Raw genomic sequence first — 22836 nt, forward strand, 5'->3', positions numbered from 1 at the left:
GCGATCTGTCATAGAGCCATAAGATGGAAACACTGCTATGTTTTACAAAGAGACCAACAAAACACGCATATTCCTCCACTAGCAACGTAGCCCTCACAAGGCTAGGCTAGGCTAAAAACACTAGCAACGTAGCTCTCACCAGGCTAGGCTAGGCTAAAAACACTAGCAACGTAGCTCTCACCAGGCTAGGCTAAAAACACTAGCAAAGTAGCTCTCACAAGGCTAGGCTAGGCTAAAGACAGGTAGCCCAACTGTAAACACAAGTTGAATGACGTCAGACTCTCGTCCCATTCCACACTACAGTAATAATAATTACTGAACTATATTAATAGTATGCATGTGTATTGTGTAGGCTATATTGTTTTTCTGTGCATGGGTAATTCAAAAACAACAATAACTAGTGCTACAGAACCGGCATTATTTCTGTCCGTTAATTTGCATTTATTTGAATGGAAAATAATGTTATCGGTCCTAATGTTAAAAATCTACTTTGACCCTTGGAAACGATTATTAGCAGCACTTGTTCTCATGTTGTTTCTAATCCTGTATATGTTCCTATTCTTACAGGAGAGAGCTCCAACCCAGACTCAGACATGGAGCCCAGCTCCACCGCATCAGGAAGCCATAAACAACACAGACGGAGGAGGAGGAGCTCAAGACAGAAGAATCACCACTGTTTAGATTGCAGTGAGAGTTTCATTTGTCCAACTCACCTTAAATCACAACCACAGACTCAAGGAGGACAGAAGACTCACTCTTGTCTTCAGTGTGGAAAGAGATTTGGTTATATGTACAACCTAAAGACACACCAGAGAATACACACAGGAGAGAAGCCATTCTGCTGCTCCCAGTGTGGGCAGAGTTTCAGTCAGGCAGGATCCCTAAAGAAACACCAGAGAATACACACAGGAGAGAAGCCATATCACTGCTACCAGTGTGGGCAGAGTTTCAGTCAGGGAGAATACCTAAAGACACACCAGAGAATACACACAGGAGAGAAGCCATTCTGCTGCTCCCAGTGTGGACAGAGGTTCAGTCAGGCAGGTGACCTAAAGAGACATCAGAGAATACACACAGGAGAGAAGCCATTCTGCTGCTCCCAGTGTGGGAAGGGTTTCAGTGAGGCAGGAAACCTAAAGACACACCAGAGAATACACACAGGAGAGAAGCCATTCTACTGCTCCCAGTGTGGGCAGAGTTTCAGTCGGGTAGAACACCTAAAGATACACCAGAGAATACACACAGGAGAGAAGCCATTCTGCTGCTCCCAGTGTGGGCAGAGTTTCAGTCATGCAGGATCCCTAAAGAGCCATCAGAGAATACACACAGGAGAGAAGCCATTCTGCTGCTCCCAGTGTGGGAAGGGTTTCAGTCAGGCAGGATCCCTAAAGAGCCATCAGAGAATACACACAGGAGAGAAGCCATTCTACTGCTCCCAGTGTGGAAAGGGTTTCAGTGAGGCAGGAAACCTAAAGACACACCAGAGAATACACACAGGAGAGAAGCCATTCTGCTGCTCCCAGTGTGGGAAGGGTTTCAGTCAGGCAGGATCCCTAAAGAGTCATCAGAGAACACATACACTAGTTAATACGACTGCTCCCAGTGTGGGAGGTGTTTAAAGGAGGCAGGAGCCCTAAAGAAGAAGGGCGGGGGTCTTCTGGCAGCACCATCATATACTGTATGGATATTTACTTGTTGATCAGATCTGGGAGAAGGTTGTGTCACGACATTTTCTTGATTCTTTTCTCTCAATTCCTCCTGTCCTCTTCTCATACCATCCCTTCCTCATCTCTCCCCCCTTCCCCTCCTCCCCTTCCTCTTGTCTCCTCCCTTCCTCTCCTCTTCCTCCTTCCTCTCCTCTCCCCTCCTCTCCTCCCTTCCTCTCCTCTTCCTCCTTCCTCTCCTCTCCCCTCCTCTCCTCCCTTCCTCTCCTCTCTTCCTCTCCTCCTCTCTTCCCCTCCTCTCCCTCCTGGAGAGTAAAGGAGGAATCGAGGTCGTCGGAGTTGAGCTGTCCATGTCCCCTCCTCCGTCATGTGGTCACCGCCCCTTCCACCCAGATGTGGCCTTGGTGTTTAGAAGCCGAGTGTGACTGAATACTGGTATGTTGTGAAGTTTGCAATAAATCCTCTTAACGCTTCAGCTGGAAGACTGAGATGTTGTACATCATATCACATTAAGATATACATCCCATCACTTCTCAGTTTTCTATTAGATCAGCTTTTTTTCTGGACATACGCCTGGACGTACTCCAACACTATTCCTCCCCCCACATTTGTTAGATTGGCCTCTAGCCTGTGTGTACGGATTGACATTGACAACCATGCAGATTATAAAAAATAAAAAAATAAAAGTGTTTTTATTTTTTTATTATTCTGAAAGTTTAAATGTTTTATTATAACAATCAACAGTTTTAGGATCCTTAAATACTTTTTGTCAGCGAACTAAGCTTGTTTTCATGACGTGATTCACAACACTCGTCTGTTCTAACACGTTCTGAGCTTTGTACTCGGGTGAGTGTTGTCATGGTGATTACATGTCTTGTTCATGTTTAGGGACTGTGTGATCATCTAGTTTTGTGTAGTTATGTGTTTTTAGCATGTTCATGTTCTGTCAGCATGTTGTGATGTGCTAAACATGCAGAGCAGCTGTTGTTGTTAGCTAGCTAGCTAGCTAGCGCGATGGAGCACCGTCTGAAACCGACGTGTTTTAGTTTGTTTTGGTTCAGGGAGATTTTCTCCGCTAGTTGAATCGAGGTGTACCAACATTCACATAAACAATAAATTCATCTAATTTCAACTGGTTTCAGTGTATGACATCATCATTTGAGAGCTGACAATCTACACTTTCATAATCTGTATTAAAAAAAAAGGAAAGATGACCGTATCGACTTGGTCCACCTTTCACCAGCTGCTGTCACTCACTTTGGTATTAAATGGTGCCAGTGATGTCATTGATGCATTATTTCATAAGGGAACATTTCAACCTCATGACTCACAATAATAGAGCAATCTGCCCACAGTGTGGGAATAATATTAGATAGTGATTGAGTCAATTATTTATCACAATTTCCCCTTTCAACAGAATACAAAACAACACAACTTTCATAAATAAATACATAGAGCATGGAGAAATTAACATTTTATATTCATCACACTTCTGAAATGATCCTTCAAAATACAGACCTCTCTCTTTCTAGGCTGATTGTGTAAAAAGAAATGATATATGAACTGGGTGTTGGAAGTTTACGATGAATAATTGTGTTGTGTGTGTCACCTTTAGAGCTGTTGCATATAACGTGTCTGTCACCGATAATGACGGCCTACCCACGGCTGTCAGACGGAGACGGAGCCGCTCGCGGGGTGAGTCACAGAGACCGCGGGGAATTCATAAAGGAACAGCAGAACTTCAAATGGAATGAAATGGATGATTAGTCATTCTACCAGAGCTGTTCTCTGATCTTTATTGTCATTGTACGGGTACAACGAAATTGAATGCAAACCCTAGGTGCTAACAATCAACACTGTCCTAAGATAATAAAACACAGTCCACAGATAATAAAAAACAAGAATGAGACATAAATAGACATACATAGGGGGGATATAAATAAGGGGATAAGTAATCAGTAGGAATCTGAGAATGTATCTATTATGTAAACGTATATACTTATATAGTACACTATATGGCCTATTCACAGGGGGGTATATAGACAGGGGGGTGTTAGCATGTATTTTTTGTTTATTTTTACTAGATCTTAGCCGAGTTCAGTGCACTTATGGCCCTGGGGAAGAAATTGAACTTTAGTAGGGTGTTAGGGGCATAAAATAAGACTTGTTTTCTGAGTTTATCTGTCTGTACCATGTGATGTATTAAAGTCTTCCAGAAACAATGCAATTTAATTCATGTATTTATGTCTTACCAATCCCAAGATATTGCAGATTGAAGTTCAGCTGTGACGGTCAAAATGTCGCTGGACGTGCAATGTAAATCTCCTATTCAGAAGGCACCAGAATGGCAGTAAAATGGCATACATTTACTACTTTTGAGATGTATAAACTTACATATCTCAAGATAGGAATATCCAATCAACATCAAATTTTGAATAATAATGCAAAATAATTTATATTATATTCCATGTGAGTCATTTTTGAATATGCTAATTAAACATATGCTAATTAGTACACAATATGCTAACTAGGCACTCGTTATATGTAACTAGTGACAAGTAAGCTCAACATTTGAATCCTCTACTAACATTATTGTTTCATTTTGAAGGGCACATTTTGATTGTTACTGACTTATAAAATAACGTAATAATAAATATGCAAATGAGCATATTTGGGTATGCAAATGAGCATTGAAAAGTGCGCTTGCAAAGATTGCAGACCCAATGAAGAAATATCAAGTTAATAAATAATGTTTTATTTAACAATTAGCACCAAATCACTCTTACTCACTCTCTCTCTCTCTCACACACACACACACACACACACACACACACACACACACACACACTCACTCACACACTCACTCACTCACTCAGAACGCAAACAGAATTTTTTTTGAGGTTAGATCATAAAAAGAATAATTAAACAAAGGAAGCAGGAGGATTACTAATTATGGTAACAGCATACTAATTGTCCACTAATTTGAGGTCTCCAATTTGAAAGTCTTTTAAGAGGGGGAACTCCCAAGTGTCACCGACGTCATATTTAATTGTGTACACTGTGTTCAGGGCACTAGGCTTGGACTGAGTCATTTGTAGTACTGTACCCAGGTACCACACTGGAGTTTGGTCACCTTCTTCACAGCAATTGTGGCTGACTCTTTTCCCCACTAACCTCTCTGGATTCTCCAGAAACTCAGTCAGGGTGTTCTTTTGCTGGATCCTCTGTCTCTTCTCTCTGGCTGCAGCAAGTTTCTTTGCCAATTTCTGTTTCTCCTCTTCTAGCCTCTTCCTTACTTCCTCCTCGCTGCGGTATGTTATTGCAGGCTCCTGTTGATTCTCTTCTGTCTCCTCAACAACCTGGTTCTCTTTTAGAACTTCAAGCACATTCAGGCGAAGCTCCTTGAAGCTGAAAGTGTGAGATTTCCCATCTCTTGTGACCGACTGCTGGAACAGTTCTTTTGCTCCTTTTGCCTTAAGGACAGACCTGTGGAACTGCAGCTGGGTCACCAAGGCTAGAATCTTTTCTCTTTCAGTAGCCAGAGCTGAAAGTTGGTGATCTATTTCTGCTGCTGAACACCATACACCACCCAATTTTGTTATTTTATTTGTCAGCATGACCTTGTTGTTTAGTTCTTTGTTTTCTTTCTCTCTCTTCTGTTGCTGCTTTTTCAGAAGAACCTCCTGTCTGTGCTGTCTGATTTTCTCCTTCCTCTCCTTATACCTTTGCAGGACATCCCCAGAAGCTCTCCTGGCTTGACTCATCTTCTCCTCCTTCTCCTCAGGAGGCAGGCTATCCAGCCACTCCACCGTGCCATTGTGGAGCCACATGATCATGGCTTCATGCGACATTGTCCTAGCAGAAGGCTTCTGTCGCACCAGCATGTCGAGGATGGCAAAGTCACGTTCTGACACAATATTTGTTGTTGGCACATTTCCAGCATGCGCCCTCACCTCCTCTGAGGGATCCCAGTACTTTCCTCCTGGAAGCTGATCTGCAGCCTGCCTTTCCAACAGAATAAGCATCCCAGACATCATCAGCTCCAGGGCCTCCTGTGTCATGGTCTGAGGGGAATAAATACAAATATATCAGAATGACCATGCTACATCCTGACATTTGCAGTTACACATAACAGATAGTGTCAAAACCTACAAAATAATTTTTTATTTCTTTTTTAATTCTCGCAATTCTTTTTTACCAATCAGTCCATGTACGTGTTTCATGGGATAATCTTTCACTGTGTGTGGGTACAAGTGTGACAGTGTTTCATGAGTGTGACTGTACTGTGCATGCATGCTCACACGCGTGTAGTATGTTTGTACTCATACACACAGTAGGGTCTATGTACAGTTGTCATTCAATATATTTAAATTTGACAGATGCACAATATAAAAAATCACCTGAAACTCTTCATCGCCACTTTCACTGAGGAGTTCCTCGTACAGATCATCTTTGTGGACCTCAACAACTTCCTCGTTGAATAGGGCTTCTGCTTCCAGGAGTGGACTTGCATCTCGGCTCCATCTCTCAAACTGGATCTTCATATCCAACAGATGGTGGTTTAGGCTGAGGATGTTCTTGCCTTTTTGAGAGATGAGCCGCCAGAATGGTCCTGTAACCATCTTATCTATGATGCCAAGTGCTCTCACACCTGCCAAGTGGGCCTTCCCTTGCACATCTACCACAATGGAGCGCAGGAGCTGGTTTGGGTTCGGCAGTGACTGGATCAAGTCGATGATGTGGTTTCTATGAAAGTACACTGCAGCAGCATTGTAGCAGAGGATGTTTACTCGGTTGCCAATGAAAGTCACCATGTGATTTTTTTTATTAAGAGGAGCTAGATGAGCCTCCAGAAGGTGTGGAATGCCCGCTTCATCAGAGCCTCTTACGGTGAATGCTTTGCATGCTGTTCGGACTAAACGCACTGCTCCTGCTTCATTGGTGGTGAAGCTGTGGGTGTTCTTCCCCTCCTGCACAACGACGTCCTCAAAGCTCTTCAAGACTTTCTTGGCTTCCTCCTCCAGGTTTGCAACAAGGTGCATTTTGCAGTAGAAATTTGACATTGACCCAAGTTGTGCTTTGTTTTCTTCACTTAACACTAGGACCGCGGCGGATCGCGACCTTATTCAATCGCGATGAGGTGTGATTCAGCACTATGATAGTTTAACATAGAGAAGAGTGTACTGACGCACAAAGATCGCTGGAGGGCGATGTCACACAAGGCCGTCTGCCAGGCTCCGACGCCTTTTCCCAGAATGCATTTCGCACCGGCAAGCAGAAGGCGTTTTGAATCCTCCATTTTTTTTCAAAAAAAAAATGCTGTGATTTTGCCTTTACAAGTGTTACCATGTCATTTTATGAAGTTTTAATATGTTTTCAGGTGAGAAAGTACCAATATATATTCTCAAAATGTGTCCAGTTTATCAAAATAACCCGTATATCTCCTCTGACGATTTTCGTCGTCGAATTCGCTAGCATGCGTTCGTAAATTCGCCCTGGAAATCTGGTTAGCACCCATGGAATGCCTCTTGTCCAATCAAATTACCTGGTCCCTTTATGACGTTGAACCCGGTGTGCGCTCCGGCGCTCTCATAGCGAATTTACGAACGCACCCTGCGGTTTCACTTTCAAGATCTAATTTTTTTGCATTGGAAAACACTTACAGAGTGAACTGTCATAATGAAAACATGACAAAGCCATTTGACTATCTTGTTCATAAACAATGGTGTCAGGACTTTTCATTTTGATGACACTGACAACTGTTGTGCAAATGTTAATAGTGATGTGAGAAATGCACCAAAGCGACTGAGAAAACTGTATTATACACAACAGTGTTGTGTTGTGTATATGTGAGTGAGACTGTGGTCTACAGTGATATACAGAAAAAACATTATATACAATATTATACATATATTTTTGTTGTCAGGACTTGTTTAGTTATTGTCATTTCGCAGAGTCACCTCAATAAAGCAAATGAACAAATGGAACATTTGCGAACAGTTCTGTAACAAAACGCTGTTACTTTTCCTCACACATGTGTAAGTGGAAATCCTGTGGTCCTCGCAAATAAACCAGAATAACTCGTTTCTAAAGTCAGTTCCATTCACTTGATATAATGGTTGAAGCATGGGGGATGGTAATCTAAATTCAAAGGATCTAAAACAATTGTGGCTTGTTTTTCCAATGAAGCCAACAAGGTCTTTGAATTTAGCCCTGCCATGACTAATCTCAAGTATATTGCAGGCAATAGACCTCCATTTATCCCTATACTTGTAGGGCAACTTAGAAACAATAAGCCTGAGGTTTGATCAGTGGCGGGCGGTGCATTTCACACCTAGGCCTTCAGTGATGTCCGACACATTCCTACCTGAATTATTCTACCTCTTAATACCATCGTTATGACGCCATGGCTCTAGAAACTAGACAGAAACACAGTATAACCGGGCGTTGCATCACCTTAACATAGTCAGACAAGTACAACAGAGTTATATTAATATTTCCGAAGCATTTTTAATCAATAAATCCGCATTTACAATGAAGAGTGTTAAACTAACATCTTTAAGATCGCTACATTACCCACTTCAGTCGTCTCGTCCACCATAATAGCGACAAAGGGTGCCTTTTTAATCTCCATTTTGATCTCTTCTTCCATCACTTCAGCAATAGCAAAAATCAGGTCGTTTTGTATTTTGCCTGACGTCCCAGTAAACACTTTGTTTGTGGACAGGTGGTAATGTACATCTGGGTTGTTTTCAGCCAGAAAAGAAAGAAGCTCAACGTAGTTTCCTCTGTTTGTGGACTTGGCGCTTTCATCCTGTCCCCTAAATGAAAGTTATTGTTTACCCCAAAACAGGACACAATCGATCAGTATTATCGATCAGTCAACGAAAGCTTTCGTTGTGAGGCTCCGTTTCCCTGTGCACTTTCAAAAGTTTCACATCTACCGGCATAGTTCCGCATCTCAATAGTGAATATCAATAGTGAATATCAATAGTGCGTAGCAATAGTGCGTAGCAATAGTGCGTATCCAATCAAAAGACGTGCTGGGTGCTGACATCATTGAGCCTTACAGCAGGCGCCGTTGTTGCTTTTGCTCGCATCTACGTAGGTTTACTAGGTACGCCACATGTTTTCTCGTTCCAACGTTAAGTTACAGGTCGAATCCGCTTCACCGTTTAATGTGAAGGCGGGCAGATTTTTGAGCCCCCTAGCAACACATTTTGATTGGATAAAAGCTCTAACATAAAGGCCAGCCCTCCAAATCTCAATCGGAGACTGGAAGCAGCGCAACCAAGAGGAAAGCTATGAAATGAAGAGAATAGACTATGGGGAATCATTAATACATATTTGTGGAAAATATATATTAAAATAAAATGTATATTCTGATGATGTTTAGGCCAGCAGAGAAGGCCTTGCTGGCCCTGACGGCACACCACTGGGTTTGATGGGCTATCAAGCTCTTCCAGATAGTGCAAGTCTTGCATGGCATTGTTGCATCCTCTCAAATACAGTGCATAGGCCTGTAGTGACTTTCCATCTTCAGCCTTTATGCTTGGCCAGTTCAAGGCTTTATTTATATATATAATAACGTATGCATGTATGTAACGAGACTGCGGGAGTTTTCATTACTAACGAATGAAAGTTGATTATCATTATTAAAAAATAACTGTAATATATATTGCAATGTTGTCCCTTTCACACATAGTTCCAAGTAATTTCCTTGGAATCCCAAGCTGTGTTGACCAGGTATCGAGACACAACAGCAGGGGAGGGGTGGGGGAAGGGAGGGGAGGGAGGGGTTACATCCCTCTGTAGAACATCTTCTATCTAATCGGCGCACTGTGCTAAAATGCAATGCAAACAAAACAACACAGGACAGACAGCAGTGCAGTGATGCGTTTTATATTATATTCTTTGAACAACAGAACGGGACAGGCGCCAGAAACTGCCATAATATACTGTAACGATCCTGTATGAGGCCCCGTTAACAGCTCCTCCAAGGGAGTTAACTCTCTTGGTCTAATGGTTAGCGCGGTCGTCGGTTATGCGGGAGATCGGGGTTCGATTCCCGCATGGGGCGAGTTACACTACCAAGTCTCCGTTCGCTACACTGGTGTCTGAAGTGGGATGGAAGGAAGGCCATCGGAGAGGCGTGTCCACGTGAGGAACTTGACATAGTGAAGCGCAGTGGTGTGCCGTCAGGGCCAGCAAGGCCTTCTCTGCTGGCCTAAACATCATCAGAATATACATTTTATTTAATATATTTTTTCCACAAATATGTATTAATGATTCCCCATAGTCTATTCTCTTCATTTCATAGCTTTCCTCTTGGTTGCGCTGCTTCCAGTCTCCAATTGAGATTTGGAGGGCTGGCCTTTATGTTAGAGCTTTTATCCAATCAAAATGTGTTGCTAGGGGGCTCCCAAATCTGCCCGCCTTCACAACAGACGGTGCCGCGAATTCGACCTGTAACTTAACGTTGGAACGAGAAAACCTGTGGCGTTCCTAGTAAACCTACGTAGATGCGAGCAAAATCAACAACGGCGCCTGCTGGAAGGCTCAATCTGATGTCAGCACCCAGCACGTCTTTTGATTGGATACGCACTATTGAGATGCGTAGCAAGGTAATTTGCGTATCTTTATACCGTCTGCAATCAGCTACAATGGCGGAAGGGGGAGAAGAGGCAGATGGTGGTGGCAGATCTTAAAACAACGCCATTTTCTAGAAGAACTTTCCAGGAAAAGATAGACATTATCAGAGAACGGCCAACCCCGACTCTTGCGAGCCTTTCTCAGCGGGGAAAAGGGTTTGTCCGGCACTTATTATTTATTTGTACGGTGATTTTGAAGGGAAAAGTCCGACTGATCTCCTTCATTTCCTTAAGCAGAAAAATCTGAGTGAGACCATGGGGCAGCTTTACAGTTTGGCATGTGTGGCAGTGACCATCCCTGTGTCCACTGCTTCGGTCGAGCGGTCATTCTCGGCCTTAAAGCGAATTAAAACGTATGCCAGAAATGCTACTGGACAGACTCGGCTTTCAGCATTAGCTTCCATGTCAATTGAAAAGCACTTATTGATGGAGCTGAAGCGTACAGATAAACTCTACAACAGAGTAATTGAAGTATTCCTGAGGAAAGAAAGGAGGATGGATTTTGTTTTCAAATGAAGTTGTTTTGGTGAGTACAAAGCATTTTATTTTTTATTTTATTTGTGTATATTTTTGTCATTTTATTTCGTTATTTCATTTTATTTTCGTTTCAATATTAACGAATTAATATATAGGTAATTAAAATTCATTTTATTTTCGTTTCAATATTAACGAATTAATATATAGGTAATTAAAATGACAAATATAGGCTTATAAAATAAATGTTTGATGCGTCTGTTGCAGGTTGCAAGAGATGTGGAGATTACGTGGGTGGCGCACGTGAATCAGCTGTGCAGTAAAAGTACTCAAGGAGACTTGTTGAATTGTTTTGTCACGTTTCTTGACGATAAAAGTGCCTTTTATTTAAAAGTTTTGACAGTATCCAAGCGAAGCGATCTTAAAGATCACAGTCTTCATTGTAAATGCGGATTTATTGATTAAAAATGCTTCGGAAATATTAATATAACTCTGTTGTACTTGTCTGATTATGTTAAGGTGATGCAACGCCCGGTTATACTGTGTTTCTGTCTAGTTTCTAGAGCCATGGCGTCATAATGATGGTATTAAGAGGTAGAATAATTCAGGTAGGACTGTGTCGGACATCACTGAAGGCCTAGGTGTGAAATGCACCGCCCGCCACTGGTGAAGCGTGAGGGCACGCTCTCCCGAACGGTGAGGATAGTGTAACGATCCTGTATGAGGCCCCGTTAACAGCTCCTCCAAGGGAGTTAACTCTCTTGGTCTAATGGTTAGCGCGGTCGTCGGTTATGCGGGAGATCGGGGTTCGATTCCCGCATGGGGCGAGTTACACTACCAAGTCTCCGTTCGCTACAATACCATACATATATCTGCCATATATCGTACCTCCGTTTTATATTGAGAAATATGATGATAAATACATATAGGGCGGAGGTATGCTATGTGGTGTGTGGCTAGATATTTTCATGTAGCACTGTGACTGCGGGGGAACCCGATGTCTTTGTTCATTGATCGGAAACGATCGAGACACGGATCGGAAACGATCAACCCTCCCCCCATCAAGCGCATGTCTTATTGAGTCAACACGAGTTGACTCGCTGGAACGAGACAGACTGATACACACCACACCTCTGCCATATCATACATCGGTCCCACATGTATTTATTTACCATCATATTTTTCAATATAAAACGGTATGATATGGCAGATATATATGGTAGCCTACATTGCAGTCGTCCCGCAGTTCTAGTAGATCGCCGACATCATGTTATTTGATGTACATTTCACGGCAAGATAATTCCGATTTGTGGCAAACACCCAACAATTGTTCGTTCACTAAACATTATAACATGAACACAGTTATAGCACCAGTTCCTAGCACCTAGTTTCCTAGCACCAGGGGAGCCCCCCCTCCCAAATTTCGTTGTTTGGTACCTGTACTATATCAATGACAAATAAAGACCATTCATTCATTCATTCATTCAAACAATGACAGTTACAGTCTCGCTCAAACTGTAGCGAGATTAGGAGACTACTAATTGAGAAAAAGAAAAGAAAATACATGAAAGAAAGGAGAGAAAGAGTACAGAATGATAAATCCGCTAATGTGTGTAATGAAAAGTGTGACAATGTTGAAAGACATGATGTCATAATCAAAATATAAAACCTGGTTGGATAAAATAAGATTCTGTTGTGATTGTGTTGACATTGTTGTGATGTCAAAAGAGATCTTGGTTATGTAATGTGTAAAGTGGAGAGGAGATTGATCGGAACTGCGGGAGTTTTCATTACTAACGAATGATGGTTGATTATTATTATACAAAAATAATAGTAATAAATATTGCAATATTGTGTTATCATAGTTATGAGCTTCACAGTGATAACGTCTGTTTATTTGTCGTGAACTTCACGCCGGCCGTGCCCGTAACATCAGCAGACAATCGACTGCTGTAAGCTTGTAAGCGTTGAAACCTGCTTGGCAGCTTTGAAACCCGCTTGGCAGCTTTGAAACCCGCTTGGCTCGCTCATGAATTGGCAGCTATTGTTTGCTAATGGGAAACGATCAATAAGATTACCCTCCCCCGTGTATCAACCATCAAGTGATTGTAACTCACTTTAGAAACTAGTTCTTAGCCTACACGTTTCTTTGTCAAATACATGCTCTGCATGTTTCTCTAAAATGCATAAAGTTCCTATAAGCAGAGAAGTGGGGAAATTATTAGAGCAATCTGATGAAGCTTGAGTCAGCTGAGAACGAACTATGGAACAGATTAAATGCTATATATGGAGAGGAGATTGATTGAGACTGCGGGAGCTTTACTAATGAATGAAAGTTGATTATCATTATTTAAAAAGAATAGTAATACATATTGCAATATTGTGTTATCATAGTTATGAGCTTCACACAGTCTGTTTATTTGTCGTGAACTTCACGCCGGCCCTAACATCAGCAGACACATGAACACAGTGAGGATTCAAACCAACAAAAATAATTAATACACATCATTTCATTTATAATGTGCAGTAAACAAACAAAATAATGTATACTCTCTGCAATTGGCTACTATACAATGGTGCCAAAATCAACTATCCAAATATGAATCTGCGTATATCTATGTACAACCTTGATTGAACCAAGATTCATAGACAGATTGTCCCTTTTGCATATCATCATAATAGGCATTCGTGTCATCATGTTCTTTACACATTACATAACCAAGATTTATTTTGCAATCACAACAATGTCAACACAATCACAACAGAATCTTATTTAATCCAATCAGGTTGTATATATAATCTATATATATAATCTATATATTGGTTTCAATATACCTCCATAGCAGTCTACAGTCTAATTTAGCTATATATATAATTACATTATGAGAACATCAGTATTTTTACGCCTTTGGTTGTATTGTCTGAACGAACATTGATTGGGAGACATACTGTACAGTTTATCATTTTCATAACTGTCTGCACATATACATATCTTATTTTGATTGTTATTGTAGCCTATATATAAACACAAATATCAGTCTTATGCACTGTGTCTCATTCAGCACTGAAGCCTGAATTTGAGCACAGTGTGTGCCCCCTTGCTACCTCTGCTGATATAAAAGAGAATTGCAGGCTTGGAGAAAAAGATGGCAGCCACAAATACACAGACACACACAGAAATACTGCTAAAACGCTTTATACTAACTCGATTTTGAAAATGTAAAAATGCTGGGTGGTAGAACGCACATATCTAGGAAAAGTCATGAAAGGAGGGTCCTGAAATGTGATCGAGTGCAAAGGTAGAATTTTTTTTGTACTCACTGGTGCTGTTTAACACCTCACGGCTGTTCTAGTGTTAAACTGTCCCACTTCTCAATGGCAACAGGGAGAAGATCTTCCCTCAACATCCTCAATCCTCTGTTGAACCCTGGGTTGATTGGTCCCTGATCAGACATTGTTGTCTTGATTGAGGCAATCAGTTTTGCGATGTTCTCAGTTCTTGTCCCTTTCTTTATTGCTCCCGCCAGCTCCTTGATCCTAAACATGAAGGAATCCAAAGTAGCCTTTGTGTCTCCTCCAGCCTGCTCTAGCAATCCTAGTGTCATTGATTCTCCACTGGAAAGTGTGACCTCAAAATCCTGATAGTTCTTGTGAAACTTTGAGGTTCCATCTCCATGAAGACAGTGTCCAGCACTTGCACTGACTTGGCTGCTGAGCATGGCTTCGGCTAACTGCATGTCAGCAAGACTCCGGGCTTCCACAAGCAGGTGGGACTTCAACCACTTACTGGGCAACTGCTGCACATCCTTTCCAGTCAACTTTTTTAGGACTGTTCTGATGACACCATCAACCTTTGTCATGGAAACATTCATTGTTAATAACTCTATGATGACTTCTCTAATTTCATTTCTATACTTGCCATCTTCAAAAGTGGTGATGACATCCTCATCCATGAATGCGCTGAGTTCAGCCAATTCCTGCTTTTCTTTGTCTAGCTGTTTCAGTTTGTTTTCCACCTCTATTAGCAACCTTTCTGTGTCTTCCCTTTTCTGCTCCTCTCTGACTTCTTTGACTGACATTCTCTTCAGTCTTTTTCTGCAACTGTCCAAACTAGATTTCATGCTGCATGCTCTCTTTTCTGCTTTCTTAACTCTCTCCTCGACTCTTTCTGCTGTTTCTTCCATGGCAACATGTTGTTGAGCTTCATGGACAACTTTCTCTCGAAGCTCTTTTATTTGGCTGTCTCTCTTCTTAAGCTTTTTATTTAGATTGCGCACCTTGCTTGTATTATGTTTGACTTGTTGCTTTTCCTTTTCCTCTTGGATGAACAGTTTTGATTTAAATGATTCACAGATTTCTGAATTGTGTTCCATTTCCTTCTTCAATTTGTTCTCCACATTATCCAACTGGACATGTAATGTAATGTTCTCTGACTCTAATTTAATATTTTCCTTGCCTACATTTAAAAGAGTTGTCTTGACTTGGCTCATGTCCTCCTTGAGGTGAATGTACAGTGTCTTGTCTACAGTCCCACCCATTTCTCTTTTCTTTGGGATAATGAATGCCTTCTCAAGAAATTCAGATAGCTCCCCCTCTTTCTTCTTTGTTTTCTTCAGGCCACTGAAGACTTGATGTGCCCTCTCGACACATTTTCTTAGTGCTGCGTCAGTAGCAGCTGCCATGTCTGACGCCTGTGACTCTAGAGTCTCCATCCTAATGTCTTTTTAAAATTCTGCTGTAATCCCTCCATGCTTTCTTCTCAAATCTAGAACGGTCCTGTTGGTGATGTTTGAGACAGACCTTTCTTCTTCTCCTACAGCACAGGCCATTTTGCATCAAAGGGCAAAGGATCTGAAAGATAAGAGAACTCAAATTAAAATAATAGCGGACTCAACTGCATCCGTTACATATTTTCTCTGTTACAGGTAGGCCTATTGAAAGTCACAGGTAGAATAGTTATTGAAGAATATTCTCTTACAGGCAGTGAAAGTCACAGCTTACAGTCACAATGCTTCAGGCAGATGTCTCCAATGTAACTAAGTATCTGAAAGATAAGAATTGAAATTACACACGATAATAGTCTTCTGATGTAATAAAATATGTATGAAATTCAGCAATGTTTTGCTATAGCCCACACTGGATAGAGGTTTACCCAGCCCCCCCTCTCTTGCGCGCGTGCCCTGCACACATGCACGCACACATGCACACATACACACGCACACACACACACGCGCGCGCACACACACACACACACAAACACATACACATACACACACATACACACTCACACACACACACACACACATACACATACACACACATACACACACACGCACACACACACACACAAACACATACACAAACACATACACACGAGACAGCTGGGAAGTTGACTAACACTTCGCTAACACGACTGTATTGTGTCAGCCTGACATTATGTTCGTCAGATTTCTGTCTGTCTCCTAATAATATTACAAATTGTTTGGCAACATTATCATGAGGGGTTCACTGAAATCTAAACGTTGGGTGTATCTCCGCCTCCAACGAAACGAGATGCTAGTCCCGCCCCACCGTTCTCCTCAGCAAACCACAGCTAGCGCTGTAGCATCGGTCACACCCCAAATTAAACTTAACATTGCTTCACCAATAATAGTCTGTCAGAACACACCACACATCCAAATGTTCACAGCTAGCTGTAGTTGATCACCAGGTATGTTTTATTCATGTAGGGAGAATAATTCATATAAGAAAAACGATAGGAAAATCTTTCTTACCTTTCTTGACTGTTTAAAAAATCCGGAAGCTGGTGAAACTTGCTGTGCGCGTGAACATATCCCTTGGAAACCAACTGATAGTTAGGTTGTATTGATCTGTCATCGGGACCCGCCTCCGAAATTGGTCAACATTAAACCACATTTCGGCCGTAGCGTGACCAAATGTAGTTGATAGAATCGGACGCTCTGAGCGCGACGGACACCTCACATCTGGACTTATAATTAATGAATGGTGAAATGGATTATATTGAAACATTGTATGAGTGGTAACAACAACTATTCACACAAGTTAAAACAGTCAATCCATATTTTGTCATACACAGTGTTTATATGTATTGGTTTATCTAATGAAGACCGTTTGTGTACAGTAGAATTCTCGTCCAGCGGACAGCTTTTAGAACGTTACCTAACTGCCTAAGTATAGTGCAAAAAAGTTCAATTGAAGTCCTGAGTGTGCAGCCAGTAGAGGTATGGGGGGGGGGTACACTGATACTGGGAGATCATGTTCCTCTTGTTGGGGGGTGGAGGGAGGGTGGTGGGTTCAGCAGAGTAACAGTTGCAGGGAAGAAGAAGCTGTTCCTGAGCCTGCTAGTGTGGGAACGGAGACTCCCGTTCCTCCTCTCGGATGGTAAGACGCAGTGGCGGCTGGTGCTAACATTTTTGGGTGGGGCACAGTCTTAATAACCAGGGTTCCCTTTAACACATTCAATCACCAATCATTCTGATCGTATTTTCTCTCTTCCCCTCCTAGACCCAAACTCACAGTGGTGGTTGTGAAGAAGCGGATCAGTTCCAGGTTCTTTGCCCAAATTGGCGGCAAGATGGCCAACCCACCCCCTGGAACAGTCATCGACACTGAGGTCACCCGCCCAGAATGGTATTGATTCAATACGCAATTCAGAAAATATGTTGTTTTTTCAGAGATGTGCTATGTCTGCTTTATGCAGTCTTAAAACGGTGGCTACAGTTGCAATTTCCCATTTTCAGGTACGACTTCTTCATTGTCAGCCAAGCTGTTAGACAGGGAAGCGTCTCCCCAACCCACTACAATGTGGTGTATGACAGCAGTGGACTGAAGCCTGACCACATGCAGCGACTGACCTACAAACTCTGCCACATGTACTTCAACTGGCAGGTATGCTGGGTTGTCTTTCCAGTAGTAGTTTTAAAGGGGAGGTTTACCCGAACTTTCATTATTTCGTGTGCAGCTGCATCATAGCTATCAAAACGTGAGGTCTGTTGTGACGGGGAGAGAGGGGGGGATCTTGGGAGTTTGGAACATCAGGGCATTCAAAGCGAGATATATTTACTCAGAGATTGTTTTATAACATGATTCTTTGTGTGTGGATATGTCTACTTTAGAATAATGAAAACAACAAATGCACAAAATTACAGGGTAAAAGTCTGCTTAAACTATTCTCTTGGTCAGTAATTCAAATGCAGGCATGAACAGGGTGTAGTTCACATTGAAACACATCTTAAACCTACTGATGTATCCATATTGGTTATGAAATCAAACATACTGTATTTACATATGGTTTTCCCATTTCAGGCATGCAAGTAGTTTTTTCATGCATAAATTGTCGTTGATTTTGTCTCCCCCAATTATTTCAGGCAGTGGCGGGCGGTGCATTTCACACCTAGGCCTTCAGTGATGTCCTACCTGAATTATTCCACCTCTTAATACCATCATTATGACGCCATGGCTCTAGAAACTATAAATTTAGACAGAAACGCAGTATAACCGGGCGTTGCCATTGTTATTATAGCGGCACCTTGTCTGGGTGTATTCAATTCATTGCATGAAAACGAAAGCGTCAGTTATTTCCCGAACTTTGCGGTCTGTCGATCTCGATAGGAGAACCGTTTTGAGGTTCCATTTAAGGATGGTTATCTTCCTCGTGTTCATACGGTCACGGGGGTGTGTCGTTTTCCATGGTAGCAGCCCGGGAAGTGGTTAGAAGATCGCATTGAAGCCCCACTTACTCACACAACTGAGCCAGGCAACACAACACACATATCTACGAACCCCAGGGTCGCTCCGTATGTCTACATCTCTTGCAGAAAACATTAAATGCTTTGTACTCACCAAAACAACTGATTATTTGAACACAAAATCCATCCTCCTTTCTTTCCTCAAGAATACTTCAATGTCTCTGTTGTACAGTTGATCAGTTCCACCAATAAGTCATTTTCTACATGGATAGCGTCGCTAACGTCGGGGTCGGCCGTTCTCTTCTGATTATGTCTACTTTTCTTAGAAGGTTCTTCTTTGTTGTTATAATATCTGCCACCAAATCTACCTCTTCTCCTCCTTCAGCCATTGTGGCTGCTTGTAGGCTCCGCCTCCCAATAGTTTGTATCCAATCAAAAGACGTGCAGGTGCTGATCAGGTGCTCCGCCATCCAGCAGGCCCCTTCGTCGGATTTGCTTGGATTTGCTCGCCAACTCGAGATCTGACTACGGCACGCCACAGTTCTTTTCTCGTTCACTTTAAATTACAATCTGTACTCGCGCCACTGTTGAATCTGCAGGCGGGCAGATTTCTTGGTACCCTGGCAACACATTATGGCTGAAATATGATTGGATAAAAGCTAAAGGCCAGCCCTCCAAATGTCTGGAAGCAGCGCAACCAAGAGGAAAGCTATGAAATGAAGAGAATAGACTACGGGAATAATTTAATATTCTTCATATTTGTAGAAAAAATATATCAAAATTAAATGTATATTCTGATTATGTTTAGGCCAGCAGAGAAGGCCTTGCTGGCCCTGACGGCACACCACTGATTTCAGGGGATCATCCGAGTGCCTGCACCCTGCCAGTATGCCCACAAGCTTGCTTTCCTGGTGGGACAGAGCATCCACAGAGAGCCCAACATGAACCTGGATGACTTCCTCTACTACCTGTGAGAGGGGAGCAGCTACCTGAAGAGCACTTTGGAGTGAACTTGCCTGCCCTCTCTGCCTGCACTGCCCTGCCCTGCCTGCCCTCTCTACCTGCCTGCCCTGCTTGCTGACCCTCCTGATCTGCCTGCTTCATAGAAGCTCTGCCCCTATTCCCCGGAATCAATAAATACACCCAGCTTTGGGTTTTACTCTCCATCTGCCTCTTGTGTTCTGCACTAGTCTGGTTGTCACAAATAAAGAGAGTTGACTCAGTAGTAAGAGGGCATTGCCTGGCAACCATAGGTAACATATGTAGTTTTACTGTCTAAACTTCCTTCCATTATCCTTATCAGCCAACATAGTGAATTCAAATCATATCTTTCATACAAGCACAACATTGACTTCAGAACATCAATTTCTGGGGAAGTAACCACACATTTCACTTTCCCCTTTGAACATCCAGAGGAAATTAGATGCAGTATGTCCATCCAGAATCCATGTTCAGCTCTGTTATGTGCTTTTCCACAAAAACAGGCATTTCCCATTGATCTTGGCTACATCAAAACAAATGATGTTGATGAGACGGACCAGAGAGGGACTACGGAATGCAATCATAAGCAGCATCAAAACATGTCTTCTAGTTTAATGCTACTGTACATCTTAATACATATAACAAGATAAAAAAAATAATACATTCCACATAATTTGATTATTACTTTCATTTCTTAATTCGGGTAGCACAAGAAAACATTAAATTAAATATTGAGTGACAATTACAGTAATTAATACAGTATGTAATTCATCTTATCAACTATGATGTTGTGTATGGTATCATTATAATCCTTGACCTTCAAAACATGGGGGTAGACATCATTTGTTCAGTGTTAAGTTATCATGTTTGGTTCAGGAGATATGAAGCAAAATACATTATTCGGCTATGGCGGAAAGGAAAATGCCCACCATGGCCACCTGAACACTTCATGATGTTGTGTAGTGTATCATTTTAATCATTGACCTTCAAAACATAGGGGTAGACATCATTTGTTCTGTGTTATCATGTTTGGTTCAGGAGATATGAAGCAAAATACACAATTGGGCTATGGCGGAAAGGAAAATGCCCGCCATGGCCACTAGGAGGAGTTTTTGCGAGGGCTCCACGTCTGAAAATGTTCAGCACCCCAAACTGTACAAGTGTACCAAGTTTTGTGCTTTTATGAAAAAGTGAACTATTTTTTCACATATTAACCGGACTATACCAACTAGTGGACATATTTTAGATTGGAGCAAATCGCATGTGACTTGATTACGAAAAGGGGAGGTAGAGCTCTCCCCGAAATGTCCGTGGTCGTAGTGATTACTGCGCCGTTATACTACCAAAAAGTAGTTCTCTCTCCTACCCAACTGTATAGCCTACTATATAACTATACAATGAGTATGTGTACAGTGTATAGTAAGACATTTGTTTTACTTCCTTTGAGTCGAAAATGCTGCCCGTGTATTCTATAAATAACATATTTATAGAATTCAGTATTCTGTGAACCAATGAATGACACGAGAATTGTATGACGTGCGCAGTGATACTCAGGGGTGAGAAGCCCTACAAATGACCTGATACAATTCGTATCGCAGACAGTTGATCAGATTTGAAAGAAGTCACTTCTATGTAAGTACATCTAAGGCGTTCTGTGAGGAAATAGAGCTAGCTACACGATGTTTATGACCTTACATGCTGCCAGATAATCACTGTCAAAGTAATTAAAGAATATAAGCTTTTAATTGAGCCACATGAGATGGTTTCAAGTCCAGTTGCCACCAGTTGTGATTTTAGCGAGCTAGTTTAGACAGGCCGCCTGTTCTAACGCGATGTTTAAATGTTCAATAATATTAGCCAGTTAGTAATTAATACATCTAAAGCAATGCATTTTAACTGTAGACTACAGAAGCAACGATGACTCTATTAGCTAATGTATGAAGTACAAAGTGGTTGTTAGTTAGCTAGCTAAGGCTGGTCTCTTGCCTCGTGCAGCACTTTGCGCCAGTATGTGGTCACGACTGTGTAAGTAAGTAAAGTAAGTAAAGCTTTATTTATATAGCGCCTTTCGTACATGAAATGCAACTCAAAGCGCTGTGGTCACATAGACATGTGCTCGTGACTGTCTTTAACCATCTATGGCACCTTGTTGCCTCTAGCCATTATTGGCCTTTTACATTCACACAATGCATCCCCAGTTATGATGCAATACTTAGAAAAAGAGGCAGGGCCATAAGGAACCAATAGCAGTGTTTGAATTTGTCACATGTCTCTCTGGAGGCCATGCAGCATCCCTTTCTTCCAGACCTTCCCACAAGAATTAGCTTAGACATTTCTGTCCACAAAAATCGATTAAAAACATATTTTCCTGGCCTTTTTCAACTTTGAAAAAAATATATTCACAATAATAGGTAAGTAAAGCTTACTTTCTAATAGTTTAATTTACTTTATTTGCTAATTAAGTAATGGAAACAATCCTAGTCCCTAAAATTAACTACTCTGTCCATTTACCTCATAACCATAAAACCAGACTCAACAACCTAAACAACTCCATTGAGAAACTTAGCCACATCCCCCAAATCCCCCCACAGGACTTTCACACCTACCAAGATCTGATTCATTGGACACCCCTTACAGGAACTAACATTTGGACTCTCTGGCAGAAGTCTTTAAACTAGTGACCCTCTCTAGCGCAGACCAGCGGGAGAGCGGTACTAATCCCCATCACCTAGAAACGAGTGTCAAAAGCATCTTCAACCTCTCTAAGTCCTTCCGACCTACCCCAGCCCAAATTTCCCTACTCAAAAGGGGCCTCTCCTTTATCCCCACCCTCGACGTAACCAAGAGGTCTCGCACGCGATTACAAACGGAGGCTCTCTCCTACCACAGGCGTCTAGAATTAATAGCCTTCTTTGATAAAGACCCCGAAAACACAGTAGAGATCCCCCGGTTCCTACCCAAATCCACCTGGGAACCTTCCTACACCCAACTCCCCCATTTACTATCCTGTCTGAGGCAAGCGGATGACGAAGCCATCTCCTCCATGCCCCTTCTCCGGGAAACCCCCAACCTACTACCAGAAGAAGTCTCAGCCCTCAAATTACTCCAAAATGACCCACACATAATCATCAAACCGGCAGATAAAGGCTCAGTGGTCGTCGTTTTGGACAGAGACCAATACATCACTGAAGCCGAAAGACAATTAAATTTACCACAATATTACACAAAACTAGCGGCACCTATCTTCCCCAACACTGCCTTAGAAATCTTTGACATACTGTCAGAATTACACGGCACAGGCCACATTAATGACAAACAAATACGCTACCTGGCCGGTGAGGTAGATCCACAAGCCAG

Source organism: Nansenia antarctica, assembly GCF_963989245.1.
Source record: "Nansenia antarctica genome assembly, chromosome: 15".
Taxonomy (NCBI): Eukaryota; Metazoa; Chordata; class Actinopteri; order Argentiniformes; family Microstomatidae; genus Nansenia; species Nansenia antarctica.